The sequence below is a fragment of the Capsicum annuum genome, chromosome 12 (genome assembly GCF_002878395.1).
Source record: "Capsicum annuum cultivar UCD-10X-F1 chromosome 12, UCD10Xv1.1, whole genome shotgun sequence".
In the NCBI taxonomy this organism is placed as follows: domain Eukaryota; kingdom Viridiplantae; phylum Streptophyta; class Magnoliopsida; order Solanales; family Solanaceae; genus Capsicum; species Capsicum annuum.
Window position 1 is genome coordinate 174,962,455 of NC_061122.1, and position 18,286 is coordinate 174,980,740.

Consider the following 18,286-nt stretch of genomic DNA (forward strand, 5'->3'; position numbering starts at 1 on the left):
ATATATAAAATAAAAAAAAATAAAGTGGACCCTTTTTAAAAAAAATTCACTCGCTTTTCTTTTATTTTTTTGCCACGTCGGTATAATTCACTTGAAAGTTGTTAAGAGGGATAAATAATTGTCCGATTAGTTTAGGGTCTAAAGTAAGTTTTGGCGACAAGTTCGGGGGGAGGGTTCGATGTATTTTATCTGATAAATATGATATCATTATATGGGTATTATGGTGATTAATACGATAGATATATTTTGTATGATTTTAACGGGTCAACATATGATATTAATATGTGATATGTATTGTATTATGGTGATTCATATGGTATATACAATTATTTATTTCAATTATTGGGTGATTCATATGATATTAATGAGTGATATATATTGTGTTATGGTGATTCATATGGTAAATACAATTATTTATTTAAATTATTGGGTGATTAATATATATAGTATTATGGTGATTCATATGGTAGATACAATTATTTATTTCAATCATTTGGTGATTCATATATATGGTATTATGGTGATTCATATGGTAGATACAATTTCATTATTTCAATTATTAGGTGATTCATATGATATTAATGAGTGATATATATGGTATTATGGGTGATTCATATGTTATTAATGAAAGGTAATGGTGTAGTCAGTGTAGAAAATAAAAGTAATAATATTTTTAAAAAAAAAAGACTAAAAGCAGAATTGAAACATAATTAAAATTAAATCTAAAAAAAGCAGACTAAAATTAAAGATGAAATGAAAGACGAAAAAAAAAAGACCCAAAAAAATATATCTTTCATAATTAAAGGAGGGAAAAAAAACATAATTAAAACACCTAAGTTAAAACTAAAAAAACAGAAAAAATTAGATATTTTTCTTAAATAAAAGAATACAATGAATCAAAGAGAATCTAATATTTTCTTAAATAAATATCTTATAAGTTTCAAATGTATCACTTTTTCATATGTATCACCATATAACATATGTATCACATTTTAAAAAATCGAGATAAAATGTAATTAACAAAATAATCAGGATTTTATGTAAGTTACCTTTTAAAAAAACAATCACAAGTTTTTAAATTTTAGACATCCGGTATTCTTGGATATTTGAAGCTATCATGCCATAGCCCATATGAAGGGTGTCCTTTGATATTAGAATAATCACCTGATCTTGTATTTTGTACTCGAACCAACTAATATTAAAGCATCGTGACTCTTAATTGGAGTTGTTGCCATTGAATTGGACTGGGAGACAATTATAGAATTCATAAGAACTTGTCAAGTTGCAAATGGTACAAATTAGCCTTTTACTAAGTGTTACCTTAAATTGTGAGAAAAGAAGTAAAAATTGATAGAGGTATCAAATATGAGTTTCTTGTCATATTTATATATACTTCTTGTTTCTGTAAATTGGACATAAGATTTTCGTAAAGCATTCGAGACAAACATTAGTTGAAGACTTTTGTTAAATTAATTGATTAAATGCAACCCATACATTTACTTTTCAAAGAACTTGTCAACATAATGATTTAGTAAATTACTTCAATTTACTTGCGAAACTACTAGAATATATATCCATATCTGTACATTATATGACTATATTGGACTGTTATGTGTCGTGCTAACCAAATACTATGGCTAGTCATGCTCTCTTTTGATATTTATATATCTCGGCTAGTCATGCTCTCTTTTGATATTTATATATCTCTTTAAAAAAATAATGGTATAAAAAAAAATAAAGTAGTAATAGAGCTTACCAATAGTGTTTTAAGTGGTCAACCTACTATGTGTAAAATGCATACCCGCAAAGTCCAATAAAAATCAGTTAACTGTCAAAGCACGAGTTATAGTAACACAGAAATCCAGGAAGTATATACAAAAGAATGAAATAACTCTATTTCCGTGTAATTCCAATCAATTCACAAAAATAAGAAAGAAATTATCACCTTAACTTTAATCCAAAATAGGGGGGAAATCTTGTGGAAAATGTTCAAGCCTCATCAAGCCGTCTTTGATCCCGAGGACAAAGCGAAAGAACAAATTGAAAAATACTGTCTTAGTAATTTTTCTATTTTAACCAGAGATTGAAATATCCACAAGAGAAATTGAAATAAAAAATTTAAATAAGAGGACCTAAGCAGACAAAACAAAAGACTGGAAACATATGTGTCGGATAAGAACTCACCTAAACGATGAGAAAACTGCAAGAAATAAGAAGCCAAATTGACATTAATTTTGGTAATTTAAGGTGGATTTAAAGCTCAGATTTCACCGTTCTTGGCGAAGTGGATGCCATTAAAGATAGAAATCGTAAAACATAAGCAGAAAATGAAAGAGTTTAATTTCATGTACCTATAAAAGCAGGGAATGGACCTCAAAAACAGGATTATAAAATCAAGTCAAATCAGCAAAATAATGTCAAAAACTTCTTTGACGAATACTGTTACAATTAAGCGTTTGCCATCTATAATTAGAGGAACACGTGTTTAGCACTAAGGGCTCATTTGTTTGCACTTAATGGAGGTCTGAATCTGAATGGTTCAAACTTCAGATCATTAAATACATTTATTTTTTATTAAGATTTTAGCTTTTAATAGGTCTTAATCATTAAAATTTAGAATCAAGTTTTAATAGGTTTGAAGAGATATTCTAGTGTTGGATAATATTCGCCGTTATTCTATTCATAATCATCAGTTACCATCAATAACCACCTCTTCCACCGCTACCATTGTCAACCACCACCAACCATCTCTACCATCACAACCACCATCGACAACAAATATCGCTATCAACCACTATTGTCAACCGCTACCACACTTATTACTTCTATTATTCTAATTATATTCACCGTCACCACCGTCGTCAACAGGACCACCATCATTAACTATTTCCAGTCAATCCCTACTATCGACCACCTCATCTATCATAACTAGTACCACTGCTACCTACCACTAATACATCACAACCTCCACACATTCTTCGGCCGTCACTACCGTTGTCATTAGTAACGCAACCTCTACCATCGCTTCAACCACTACCATCGCTACAATTTATCTCTACTAACAACCATCTTCACCATCACAACTAACAACATCTCTAACTAGCACCAACACATCATCAATCATCATGCATTCATTTTTCAGTCATCGCAATCAACACCTCCAACTATTAACATCAAACAACGTTACATCACACCCCTATCACCACTATCAACCGTCACCATCATAACAATTACTACAATACCAACTATCACAACTATCAACACCAACATTACTAATCACTAACATCAATCATTATTACCGCAACCACCATTATAGATCATCTCCACTATTACTAACAAACATAAATATTTTTTCAATTAAATAATAGTTTTGTTGTATTAAATTACATGCTTTTCTGATATATAATTAGTTTTTTATTTGAATTATATTTTTTATTTTATTATTTATACAAATAATTTTTATTTTTTTTGCGTATTTAGATGTTAAAAAACAAACAGTCTTAATCATTCAGTTTTTAGATCTAGAGACAACATCTTAATCATTCAGATATACATTTGGATTTAGACATCTCAATCTTAAAAAACCAAATGCAGCCTAAACCAAATACACAAAAGAGAGGAGTACAATGTCTTATTTGCCCTTGCGATGAAATTTAACGCGATGGAAGCAGCAATGAAATAAGTTTATTCTAGTATATACTAAAATATTAATATAGTAAAGTAAAGTGTGTATATATTATATATCTATGTATCTATATCTATAATCTATAATATATTAAAAGTGTGAAGCCTATTAGAAGAGTGAATTGAACTTTTTACCCTTTATTAAAAGTATTTGTTTTAGAAAAAAATCATCTTTTCACCTTTTATTATCAAATTATTATACTATTAAAAATTGATTATAATAAATATATGAGGGATAAAATTGTTAGCTTTCTCAAATTTTTGTTAGTAATATATTGGAAGAAGTCTAATTTTACCCAATTCTTAGATTGACTTTATTCCGTAGGCTTAGAAATTCTATTTTAGGTGTTGTAGGTTAAGGATTCCTTTTTTATGTTATGTATCAAGGAATTATAGGGTTAGGAGTCTATTTTAGGTGTTAAAGGCTGGTCATCGTTGATTGATATAGTAAATTTTTGTGATATTTGTACTCCTATACAATTATATTCTTGCCAAAAGATATTATACAATGTATATATTTATGTTAAAATAATAAATAGTTACTAATTTACATATGTTGTTAGCTTCTTTTCTTTAACTGGATTAATTATTGTAGTTAGGATTTCGTATTAGCATGGTTTTACATGCAGAATCTGTTAACTATGGACTTCTGAATAGTGAAAATTTTGAAAGCAACATAATGCCAGATAGGTTATTATAGCTAGAGATGGATATGTCTCGAGTAAATCTCATGGTAGAAAGCATATAAGGGTGTTGCAAATCGCTTTTGATAATCAAGCGATCAGAGAAAAATATATAATGTTCTTCAAATTTCAGCCGAGGCAATGAGTTCATGTTTTGTTTTTCTGTGGAGATGAAAGAATTCATGGTAGTAACCTTCGACAAACTTGAAGGATTAATTGCTAGCACGAGAATGGTACCCACAAATTGAGGCTATCGAAAATAATTTCTTGTCTTTCTAGGTAAGGATAAGGTTTATGTTCTTACTACCTCTATGTTTTCTTCTTATTTTGGTTTTTGATTTAAGTCGTCTTCTTTCATTTATTATCATTAAGTCATCTTCTTACATTCATTATCATCATCCTTTCTATTTCTTTTTCTTCTTTTCGTTGATATCTTTAAATAGTAAATATGAATATACATAATTAACAATTGACAATGATTTCTCTTTTTTTAATAATTTGTCGTATTTTCTTCTTTAATTAAAAATTTATGATTAAAAAGTTGGACGAAACAAGCATGTTGTTGCCCGAGTTATCTATTTCTTTTTTTTCTTTGTTTGATTAAAAATTTTGTGAATTTAAGAGCGAATAATTTGAAGGCATGTTTTCCTGAACTCTCTTAGGTTTACAATTTTTTACGATGAAGTTTTCTTTACTTTAGATTTATGATTCACTTTAATTACATATATCTTGCTGATTTTAGGATCCTAAATTATCGTAGGCCACATTATCTAACATAAATTTTTGATGATTCGCATAACAATGGACGGGGAAAACATGTTCATTATGATCATATGGGGTAAACATGTTCATTATGATGATTTGAGATAATTTTTCTAATCTTAAATTTGTTTCTGAAGTGACGTGTTAATAAAAGTTTAATATATTATTGATGATAATTGCAAAACGAAAGATGATAATAGATGTGATTATCAATTTAAGATTTTATCCAAAATTAATTTATTTATTTCTTGGTGCAATATATATGGGACACACATGAAGAACCTTGGCAACATATTTATTTACTTTTTTGACCTTTTATAATTAGGTTTCACACTAGAAATAATTATCATTTTACTTATTTTTCTAATAGTTAAAACTTGAAAATTGGTGGGAATTTGATTATTATTCCTTATTCGAATTATCTACATATTTGGAACTTTACATTCATTTAGAATTCTATTCATTAGTTTTTTCGTATTTGACAATGAAATTTGTATATAAAATTATTTTTTTCTATAGTGTTTGTTGTTAAATAAGATACATGCTTTAATCACGCACCACTTTATATTCATTTTGAATTCTACTTATGAGTTTTTTCATATCTGACAATGAAGTTTGTATCTAAATTAATTTTTTTCTATAGTGTTTGTTGTCAAATAAGATACAAGATTTTTAAAGTTGATTAATTTCACGTGATAATTTAGTTTTTAATGATATAAATTATTATAGTTATTCATTCTCATTCTTTTCACGTAACGATCTTTTCTTTGCCTTCTTTAATGATATGTAGTTTATCAAATTTTATGCTAAAGGATAAAATCAATATGATAAAAGGCCTAACTAAACTTGACCATAAAAATGCGATAAAGAGACACATCAAGAGACAAAGATGAGAACAAGCAAACGTTTCTCCAAAAGTATTCACAGTAAGGAAGAGCCGATAAACGTTTCTCCAAAAGTATTCATGAATGGAGTAAGAATTTAACATATAGTACTGTGGGCGAGACAATTTTATTAAATTTAAATCTGTATAAAATTTGAATTATATTAAATTCAAAATAAGTTAGTCCCAAATAAATATTGCGGATTAATATAATTGAATTAATTATTTAAGTCCAAAAAGGTTTGGATTTAAATAAGGCCCAATATTTATTAGGTTAGTCCATTAATTTGGGCTACAAATGATGAGCCCACTTTACTAAGCCCAAGATATTGTCATATTCTAGAGGCTCAAATAAGCGTCACATGTCAAATGACGTGGCATGCCAAGTCAAATAAAGGAGCCAATAGGATCGTGTCACATGTTAAACTGATGCAGCAGGCCATGAAATAAAAGTCCATAAAAGGCGTCACATCACTTAAATCTAATTGGTCAAAGAAAATCCATATTCATCATGACTCTTCCTTTCCTACAACTATAAATAGGGGCCTCATAATTCAGAAAAAAGGCCCCCCCCCCCCAGAACTCTAACAAGTAGCAAGAGAAAGTTCGTGGATCAAATGCCACAATTTCTCTAAAAAGCTTAAACATTCAAATGAAGTTCATCAACATTCAAGATCAAGACCGCAATATTCAAGAACAAGATCAAAATCCCTTGAATTCAAGCACAAGTCAAGATCAAGACCCTCAAATCAACAAATCAAGTTCAAATTCAAGATCAAGTTTTAAGCCCTTGAATTTATATTTGAAAAGGCGAATCAGAGGATTCATAGAGATTGTAACACTTGTATTTGAATCAATAAATTGATTGTTGCAATATATATTTTTTCTTGTCTCAAATTATTTATTTTTCGGCCTCGAAAATTTTATTGTCCAATAAATTCAGGCATGCCCAGTGGGACAGTCTCTACCTCTCATCTCAACTTTTCCAACTACAAAGCTCAACAACACTAAAATGACTTCCAACAACTTTTCCTTGGTGTTAATTTCGGAAGCTTAGGAGCTATCACGAGGAGCAAGGCAGGCTTGCTAGGACAACAAACACTTCCAGTGTCGTCTACACTAACTCCAGTTTTTAGATCTTCAACCCCAAAAGGAATGAAGTCCAATGCAAGTGCTTCGAAAGGAGGAAGTAGTGTGGCAGAATTGCTTAAGAAGACTCTAGCTCTACTTGAGCATTCCAGTTCTAAATACTCTGGCGCAAAGAGTGATGATCGTTCAAGCAACTCATCATCTCCGACCATATCGTATAAGTTGAGCACTTTAAAGATCAACTTATGTCATAATCCAAGCTACTCTCCAACATCTCCAGTGATTATGCAAATGATAGTAACTGATGCATCATCTATGGAGGAGGAGCTTGCAAATCTGGCAAAGGCAATTGATGGCCTAACCAAATATGTATAGAATCAAGATGCTCGAATTGATAAGATAGTGGATAAGGTGGAAGGTTTGATAGACAGAGAGTCTATCCATGTGCCTGGAAAATCTCCAGAGGTTCATCAGACAGAAAATCCTGTGAAACAAACACCACTGATTAAAGAGGTGTAAGTTTTTTCTAAAAGAATGATCCCAATTGGACAATTGAGGAAATTCATTGAAGGGAACCTCAAAGACAAGTATGATGTTGTTCTAAGTATTTCCTTGCTTATGCCAAGCCTTACACGGCAAGGATCGATAGCCTCAAAATGTCTGTCGGCTATCAACCCCCAAAATTTCAATAATTTGAGGGCAAAGGGAACCCAAAACATTATGTCGCACATTTTGTTGAGACATATAACAATATTGGAAATTACGGTGACTATCTTGTCAAACAGTTTGTTCATTCCTTAAAGGGAAACACCTTTGATTAGTATATGGACCTTGAGCCTAATTTCATTGATAGTTGGGAGCAATTAGAGCACGAGTTCCTAAATCACTTTTATAGTACAAGGCGTATAGTAATCATGGTAAAGCTCACAAATACTCGACAAAGAAAGAATGAACCAGTCATTGACTTTATTAATCGATAGAGAAATTCTAGCCTAAACTACAAAGATAGGCTTATTGAAGCTTCTACAATAGAGATGTGCATCCAAGGAATGCACTGGGAGCTTCTCTAAATCTTGCAAGGCATTAAGCCTAAATCCTTTGAAGAGCTAGCTACCCATGCTCATGATATGGAGTTGAGCATGTCTTCTTCTGGAAAGGGATCAACTCTTATCCATGACCCACGAAGGGGAAAGGATAAGCAGGAACCCAAATGATGGGGCAAGTTTTCCCCTAAAAATGATAATAAGGAGTCTATGAATGTTGATGTATCTCCTGTGAAAGTCACCACAAAGGTGAGCAAGAAGCGAAGTGTGAAGATGACTTTTGGAGCACGTCCGAATCAGAAAACTTTAAAGGAAATGCAAGAAAAGGAATATCCCTTCCTTGATTCTGATGTTGCTAAGATTTTTGATAAACTCCTTCATCATTAGCTCATTGAACTCCCAGAGATGAAGCATCCCAACAAAGCTGGGAGGACCAATGACCCTAATTATTGCAAATATCATAGGGTCATAAGTCACACTCTAGAAAAGTGTTTTGCCTTTAAAGATAAAGTAATACAACTGGCAAGAGAGAAGAAGACCTTCTTTGATGATGAGACAATAGTTCTAATCAAATATCTATCATATTTGGCTCGCTCGATCCAGTCCAAATATGTATCAAAGAGCATGATGATAAAATATTAGAGCCTGATAGGTCTTTAGTTGACGAAGGCGATAATGAAAGTTGGACTCTGGTGACCAGGCGCAGACACAGAAGGACAAGTCTGCGAAAGGAGTCGGTCGAGCAACCAACTAGGAGGAGAATGGTAGATAAACTAAGAAAACATAAGTTGGTTGAATTCTTAAAGAAGACGAGGGTGACAGAGCTTCACCCCTAAAAACTTTAGCGTTTGGTTACTTTAGAGGAATTCTTACCGAGTTGTTTTCATGTAAAGACTGCCCAAGTCAACCTTGAGGCGTCTTGTTTTAATACCGCCAAAGAGGGGGCAAAGGGTGAGAATTTACCCATGGAGGTCCCTTTACCTTCCGAAAAGCTTGCTGAAACTCTTAGCGAAGAGGCACATATGTGTGATACAAAAATCACATTCACAAATAACAATTTTCTTCTTGGTGAGGCCCTAAATAACCTTTCCTTATACATGGTAGGTCAAATTCTAGGAAATAAAATCAATAGAATTTTGATAGATGGGGGATCTGGAGTCAACATTCTGCCTATCCACACAATGAAGGAACTTGGCATCGCTACTAGCGAACTGGACGAAAGCCATATAATGATCCAAGGCTTCAACCAAGGGGGCCAGAGGTCCATGGGATGTATCAATTTGGGGATTCATATGGATGATTTTCAATCAAACCCATTGATACATATGATCGATGCCAAAACTTTATACAATATATTGCTTGGTAGGCCTTGGGTGTATGGGTACAAAATTATTTCGTCCTCTTACTATCAATGCTTGAAGTACCTTGAAGGTGGAGTGGAAAAAAAGATAGTTGCCGATGATAAGCCATTCCCTGAAGCTGAGTCATATTTTGCCGATGCAAAATTCTACTTAAAGAAGCATATTGTGGATGAGAAAAGGGTTGAAAATATCACCAAGACCAAGTGTGATGATCTTGAATCTAATAAGGTCGCGGTGACTTTCAAAAAAGTCACCACTAAGAAGCCACTCTCCACTTCGAATAAAGAAAGTGTCGCTTCTACGAAAAAAGGCAACTCTTATTCTTTGCTACGTACCGAAGGTAAAGAAAGAGAAAGATCACCCATCGAATTCCCAAGATAACGTTCTAAAGGGGCTAACTTTACTTATCAGGAATATTGATGCAATAAATCCATCCTCAAGACTTCTTGAAGAGTCTGTGACTCAAAATCTGCCACAAGATAGACACTCCCTGCGATGCGTACGAAAGAAAGCTTTGACCCAAATGCATATAAGCTGTTTGTAAAGGTTGGATATAATCCTAATAATCCATCAAGTTTAGGAAAAATTTTGTTAGAGGGTACAACTAGGCAGGCACATGAAGGCCTAGGATACAACGCAGCCACCTCCAATTCGCATCTCCATAAGAAGGGCAGTCAGTAAGTACATCATCGTGGAAGAAGAATCCACAGTTGCTAATAAAAGACCCTCTGTATTTGACCGACTTGGAGGGTCAACTGCAAGAACTTCTATGTTTGAAAGGTTGGGACCTCTAAATAAGAAGAAAAGCGACAAGTGTAAGAGGAGTCATCAAAGCATGATGATGCACTCTTCACTTAAAATACAAAAGGATTTCCAAAGTTTGATTCCTTCTAGAATAAAATGACAGATGAAATCGCTAGTTTCATGTAATGAGGTGCTAAAAGCAAAGGCACATACTGTGGTTTATACCAAGCAACGCGAAGAAGATGAAGAGAGTGTTGGTTTCTCATATCATGTTACGATCCAAAATGAGAAAGATGTCTCGTCTTAAATAAAGGTTGATGAAGAGATAGAAGATGCCTTTTGGTATTATCATTTATACATCAACTAAGATAATTATCAAGAGGAGGAAAATGCTGGAGATGCTCCATCACAACTTAAAGAAGGAGTAAAGGCCACAATAGATCTCTTGAAGAAAGTTAATCTTGGAACCAATGAAGACCCAAGACCAACTTACCTAAGTGTGTTTCTAGAAGTAGAAGAGAAAATTGCTTATATGGACATACTCAAAGAATATATGAATGTCTTCACCTAGAGCTATAAGGAAATGCCTGGCTTGGATCCAAAAGTAGTGGTCTATCAGTTGGCGGTCAAGGATGGTGCCCGTCTTGTTAAGCAAGCCCAAAGACGCTTTAGGCCAGAGTTGGTTCCTCTGATTGAAAATGAAGTTAACAAACTCATTGAAGCAGGCTTTATTCGTGAAGCCAAATATCCCACATAGATTTCAAGTATTGTTCCAGTACGGAAGAAGAATGGACAAATTTGAGTTTGTGTCGACTTTCGGGATCTCAACAATGCCTTCCTTAAGGCTGACTTTCGAATCCCCATACCAGAGTTGATAATTGATGCCACCACTGTTTATGAGGAAATGTCCTTCATAGATGGTTCATCCGACTACAATCAAATCCGTATGGTGCTAAAGAATGAAGAACTCACTGCATTTCATACGCCTAAAGGTATTTATTTCTACAAGGTGATGTCTTTTAGTTTGAACAATGCTGGCGCCACTTATCAAAGGGATATGCAAATATCTTTGATGGCCTGCTCCATAAAAATGTTGAATGCTATGTGGATAATCTAGTGGTGAAGTCAAGAAAGAGAGGCGACCACTTAAAAGACGTAAGAATGGTATTCGAGTTACTTCAAAGATATCAACATAGGATGAATCCATTGAAGTGTGCCTTTGGAGTTACTTTCAAAAAGTTTCTTGGCTTCATTGTGCGACACCGAGAAATTGAAATTGGTCAAGCCAAGGTTGATGCAATTTTGAAGATGCCCGAACCTCGAAATATTCATGAATTAAAAAGCCTTCAAGGAAGGATAGCATATTTAAGGAGGTTCATCTCAAACCTGGCCGAGAAATATCAACCATATAGTCTTCTCATGAAGAAGGACACTCCCTTTGAATGGGACCAAGCTTATAGTAATGCCTTTGAGAGTATCAAATCATACTTAATGAAGCCACCAGTTCTTGTGGCACCCATACCTGGAAAACCATCGATACTCTACATCGTGGCACAAGAGTGTTTAGTTAGAGTACTACTGACTCAAGAAAATAGTGAAGGTAAAGAAAACTCTCTTTACTATTTGAGCAGAATAATAACGCCGAATGAGCTAAAGTATTCTCCAATTGAAAAGTTATGTTTGGTATTGGCCTTCTTAATTCAAAAGATGAAACACTACTTTTAAGTTCATGTTGTCTGTCTTGTGTCTAGGGAAAATCCCATCAAGTTTGTAATGTCGAAACCAGTCCTTAGTGATCGACTTGCAAGATGGTACCTTCAATTTCAGCAGTTTGAGATTGTGTACATTCCCTAAAAGACTGTAAAGGGACAAACACTAGCCGACCTTTTAGAAGACCACCTGATACCTGATGATTGGGAAATGAGTGATGAACTTCCTGATGAAGATGCAATGGTCATTAAAGCTAGACCCCCATGGAAGATGTACTTTGATGGTGCCGCACATCGAGATAGAGCTGGTGCCGGTGTGGTGTTCGTCACTCCATAAGAAGAGGTCATCCCATACTCTCTTATCCTAATAAATCATTTCTCTAATAATGTTGATGAATATCAAGCTTTAATACTTGGACTTGAGATGACAGTTGACATAAAACAACTACAGTTACAAGTCTTTGGTGACTCTCAATTGGTGATCAAGCAGCTTTTGGGAAGCTATGAAGTTAGAAAGCCTGAGCTACAACCATATCATGATTATACACAGAAGTTGATGGGGTAGCTTGGAGGAGTAACCCTCAAACATATGCCAAGAAGAGAAAATAAGCAAACTGATGCCTTACCTACTTTGGCCTCAACCCTGACTACTTTGGCCTCAACCCTGACTACTTTGGCCTCAACCCTGACTCTTCTAAATCAGACCCAAGTTATTGTCCTCCAAGAATGGGTAGTACCGCCGTCAGATGAAGATGTAGAAAACAAGGTTGAATACCTCATTGCCGTGTCTGAAGCTGTAAAAAAAAGATTGGCGACAACCTATCATTGATTACTTATATTATAGGATACTTTCAGAAGATTCAAGGAGAAAGACTGACATTCATCGTCGTGTACCTCGTTTCCTTTTCTACAAAGACACACTGTACAGAATATCATTTGAAGGAGTACTCTTACGGTGTTTGGGAGAAAAAGAAGCAATTCAACCTTTGCAAGAAGCATACTCGGTAGTTTGTGGATTACATCAGTCTGGACCAAAGCTCTATTTTCACATTAAAAAGATGGTATATTATTGGCCAACGATGGTGAAAGATGCTTGGACTATGCTAGAAAATGCAAAACTTGCCAATTCCATGCAAATTTCATACATCAACCCCCAGAAGTACTACATCCAACTGTAGCGTCATGCTTGGGGAATGGATGTTGTTGGTCCACTACCAAAGTCTTTTGGTGGACATTTATACATCTTGGCCGAAATAGATTACTTCTCGGAGTGGGCCAAAGCTATTACTCTTAAGGAAGTAAAGAAAGAAAATATTGCGAACTTCATTCGAGTAAATATCATCTACCACTTTGGATCCCTCAATATATAATAACTGGCAATAGCAAGTTGTTTGATAACAAACTGATGAATAAGATTTGTGATATCTTTGGCTTCAAGAAACGCAAGTCTTCTATGTACTATGTTGTCGCCAATGGTCTAGCCGAAGCATTCAATAAGACTTTATGCAACTTGTTGAAGAAAATAGTCTCCAAATCTAAACAAGTCTGGCATGAGCAAATGGAAGAAGCTTTATGGGCGTATAGGACAACTTTTCGTACACCAACGCAAGAAGCTCCATACTCTCTTGCTTTTGGAGTTGAAGCAGTCCTGCCACTTGAGCATCAAATACCTTCTTGGAGACTGGTTATTCAAGAAAGGCTCATCGATGAAGAAAATACTAAGTTGCATCTTATGAGTTAGAAGCTCTTGATAGGAAGAGACTATAGGCTCAACAAAATCTTGAATGTTACAAAGCCCATCTATCTCGTTCCTTCAATAAAAGAGCTCGCTTGAGGTGCTTCCAAGTTGGAGATCAAGTTCTTGTAGTAAGAAGGCCCATTATCACTTCTCATAAGTCTGGGGGCAAATTTACCCCAAAGTGGGATGGACCATATATCGTACAAGAGGCATATTCAAATGGTGCTTACAAGTTTGTCGATGCAGATGGCGTGAGGGTTGGCCCCATCAACGCCAAGATCTTGAAGAAGTACTATCCCTAAATGAAGATGACACTCCTTAAGGCACAAGTATAAATTATATGTACACTCCTTAAGGCACGAGTATAAACTGCATTTACCCTCCTTAAGGCACGAGTATAAACTGCATGTACTCTCCTTACGGCACGAGTATAAACTGCATGTACACTCTTTAAGGCACGTGTATAAACTGCATGTCTACTCCTAGACCACAAAAGTATAAAATGTGTATGACTCAAAAAATAAAAGTCTGCTAGGTTGAAAACCTCAAAAGAGACGGCCTAGGCAAAAGTTAGGACACAAAAAAAGAAAAAAAACGCTCACTTAGAACTACGTTGTGACTTGATCCTCTTTACTGAGGTACGTAGGTGCTTGGAATTTCATTTTGAGTTCAGTTTCATGAGTGTCAAGAAAATATGTTCCTGCAGTATCTACCATATGGATACCAAGTATGAAACTATTCTAATTAAATTTTGGCTTACTCTGAATATTTGTCAAAAAGAAAGAGAGTTCCTTCAATGGGATTTGGAATGCTAAAGTTCTCAAAGCCTACAACTAAAAGGATCTCAAAATTTACATGCCTTAAAGTGGACAAGATTTTTTCATTTTCACCTTAAGCGGGCCTTTAATGGGTTTATCCTTAAAAGGATATCAAAAATTTCCATGCCTTAAGCTGGACAGAATTTGTCCCTTTTCACCTTATACTGGCCTCCCGTGGGTTATCCTTAAAAGGATCTCAAAAGTTCCATGCCTTAAAGTGGACAAAATTTGTCCCTTTGCATCTTAAGCTGGCCTCTCGCGAGTTTATCCTTCAAAGGATCTCAAAATTTTCATGCCTTAATGTGAACAAAATTTATCCCTTTGCACCTTAAGCTGGCCTCTTACGTGTTTATCCTTAAAAGGATATAAAAATTTTCATGCCTTAAGGTGGACAAGATTTGTCCCTTTGCACCTTAAGTTGGCCTTTCGCGGGTTTATCCTTAAAAAGATCTCAAAATTTCCATGCCTTAAGGTGAAAAAAATTTATCCCTTTGCACCTTAAGCTAGCCTCTTACGTGTTTATCCTTAAAGGGATATAAAAATTTTCATGCCTTAAGGTGGACAAGATTTGTCCCTTTGCACCTTAAGCTGCCTCTCGCAGGTTTATCCTTAAAAGGATCTCAAAATTTCCATGCCTTAAGATGGACAAAATTTGTCCCTTTGCACCGTAAGCTGGCTTCTTACGCGTTTATCCTTAAAAGGATATAAAAATTTCTATGCCTTAAGGTGAACAAGATTTGTCCATTTCCACCTTAAGCTGGCCTCTTGCGGGTTTATCCTTAAAAGTATCTCAAAATTTCCATGCCTTAAGGTGGACAAAATTTGTCCCTTTGCACCTTAGGCTGGCCTCTTACGTTTTTATCCTTAAAAGGATATAAAAATTTCCATGCCTTCAGGTGGACAATATTTGTCCTTTGCACCTTAAGCTAGCATTTTGATGGATTTGTTATGTAAAGCGACTGTTTTCAAGTAAAATTGGTCGGACTTAAGGTGATGGAGGTAAATTTAAACTCTCGCACCTTAAGCCGATGTCCACCGTCTTCAAGTAAAACTGGTCGGACTTAAAGTGACAGAGGCGAAGTTAAACTCTCGCACCTTAAGCTAATGTCCACCGTCTTCAAGTAAAATTGATCGGACTTAAGGTAACGGAAGCAAAGTTAAACTTTCGCACCTTAAGCCGATGTCCACCATCTTCAAGTAAAATTGGTCAGACTTAAGGTGACGGAGGCGAAGTTAAACTCTCGCACCTTAAACCAATGTCCACTGTCTTCAAGTAAAATTGGTCGGACTTAAGGTGACGGAGGCGAAGTTAAACTCTCGCACCTTAAAATGATGTCCACCGTTTTCAAGTAAAATTGGTCGAACTTAAAGTGATGGAGGCGAAGTTAAACTCTCGCACCTTAATCCGATGTCCACCATCTTCAAGTAAAATTTGGTTGGACTTAAAGTGACGGAGGCGAAGTTAAACTCTCACACCTTAAGCCGATGTCCACCGTTTTTAAGTAAAATTGGTTAGAATTAAGGTGACGGAGGTGAAGTTAAACACTCGCAACCTAAGTCGATTATTGTATATTGCTATCTGTTTCAATTCTCCAAAGAAAAGAGGGGAAACAAGAACGAACGCAAAAACACAACTAGAAAGGATGTTACCTATCAAAACGTTGTGATCTTAAAAGTTGTATATCACCAACTTGAATTGAGACAAGATGCCTTGATGAGAATAAAGCCCTCAAAATCTAGTTTGAGGCAATCAAAACGCCCTTTGGTGGTGATGGTCCCACATCAAGAAATAAACTATTTGGTGAGGCAATGCAAATCTGGAATCCTCTGTCGGACAGCATATAAGATCAACTTCAAAAAATCATCTTGAACAATCAAAAAAGTGTTGAAATCCAAATTTTGGATATGTTATACATGCATGTTTCCGAAATCTATAGAATCAAGAGGATCATAATTTTGGTACTCTCACATTGAGATATAAATTTTTTGGTGATGTTGCGTAAATCTAAAATTGTTGATGCATCAAAACTCAATGTTGATTTCGGGATAACACCTGAAAATATATTGATTGTATTAAATTATGAATTTTTGATATGTTATAGATCTTTGTGTATAGTTTCACAAGAATTAAGCGACTTGTGATTTCATCCTTCCTACTTCAAGATATGAAAGTTTTAGTAAAGAGGTGCAGATCTAAAATTTTCAACATGATAAAAAAATTATCACGAATTATATTGAAGGAATTTAAATCTAAATTTTTGATATGTTATATATCTTGAAGTATAGTTTTTGGAATATTAAACGGTTCATAATTTTAATATTCCTACAATTAGATATGAATTTTATACTACTAACATATTGTGCTGAAAAAAAGTAACGAAAATAAGAGAAAAGTAGGAGGGAAAGAAATTACCTCAATATTATTGATGGCTTGAAAACCCCAAAATTGAGATTAAAAAGGTGAAAAAACTAACTCCTTTTATAGAGTTGTAGGATGGATGTTTTCTTCTTCAATATAAATTCAGATTGGAATAACTTCCATCTCCAAATTCAAATCGGAGATTGTTTTTTTCTCCAGTATAAATTCAGATTGGGATAGCTTCTATCTCCAAATTCAAATTAGAGATTGTTTCCTTTTCCCATACAAATTCAAATTGGAGGTTATTTCCTTCTCCCATACAAATTCAAATTGGAGGTGGATTTTCTTCTTCCATACAAATTCAATTGGAGGTTGTTTCTTTCTCCCATACAAAGTCAAATTGGAGGTTGTTTCCTTCTCAAATCTAAGTTTAAATCGAAAGAGTTTTATTCCTGGTTAAGTAAGGCAATGAAAAAGTCTTTCAAAATTTTTTGAAATTGGATATCATGTCTCATCAACGGGTCTTAAGTATAGAGATTCATGAAAAAAATAAGAGAGCTTTGAGAGACAATGTCAATATGGTTTGGCTTTAAAGTTTTTGAATGAGGTATACTTATGTATGGAAAATCATTGAAGCACAAAGGAAATATGTTTAAATACTCATACATCCAGGCTAGTCTCTAAAATATTAAATGTCTCGACAAGTCATGAAGTAGGGGGCATTTGTGGGTGATGCAATTTTATTAAATTTAAATCCGTACAAAATTTGGATTATATTAAATTCAAAATATATTAGTCCCAAATAAATATTGCAAATTAATATAATTGAATTAATTATTTAAGTTGAAATAGGTATGGATTTAAATAAGACTCAATATTTATTGGGTTAGTCCATTAATTTGGGCTACAAATGATGAGCCCACTTTACTAAGCCCAAGATATTGTCATATTCTAGAGGCCCAAATAAGCGCCACATGTCAAATGACGTAGTATACCAAGTCAAGTGAAGGAGCCAATAGGACCGTGCCACATGTTAAACTGATGCAGCAGGCCCATAAAATAAAAGCCCACAAAAGGCGCCACATCACTTAAATCTGATTGATCAAAGAAAGTCCATATTCATCATGACTCTTTATTTCCTATAACTATAAATACGGGCCTCATAATTCAGAAAAAAGACCCACCCCCCAGAACTCTAACAAGCAGCAAGAGAAAGCTCGTGGATCAAACGCCGCAATTTCTCTAAAAAGCTCAAACATTCAAATCAAGTGTATCAAGATTCAAGATCAAGACCGCAATATTTAAGAACAAGCTCAAAATCCCTTGAATTCAAACACAAATCAAGATCAAGACCCTCAAATCAACAAATCAAGTTCAAATTCAAGATCAAGCTTTAAGCCCTTGAATTTATAT

At 34.4% G+C, this 18,286-nt stretch overlaps 1 long non-coding RNA gene across 1 annotated transcript in view; it reads right to left on the reverse strand.

Annotated features, from left to right (window-relative positions):
* Positions 1-2,372, reverse strand: part of LOC107850112 — a 45,412-nt gene extending 43,040 nt beyond the window's left edge. The window contains exons 1-2 of the long non-coding RNA XR_001668467.2: positions 2,185-2,372; positions 1,946-2,008 (exon numbers count right to left, since the gene is read on the reverse strand). This is a non-coding gene — a long non-coding RNA (uncharacterized LOC107850112). The remainder of the gene's footprint in view (positions 1-1,945; positions 2,009-2,184) is intronic.
* Between the last annotated feature and the right edge of the window lie 15,914 nt (positions 2,373-18,286).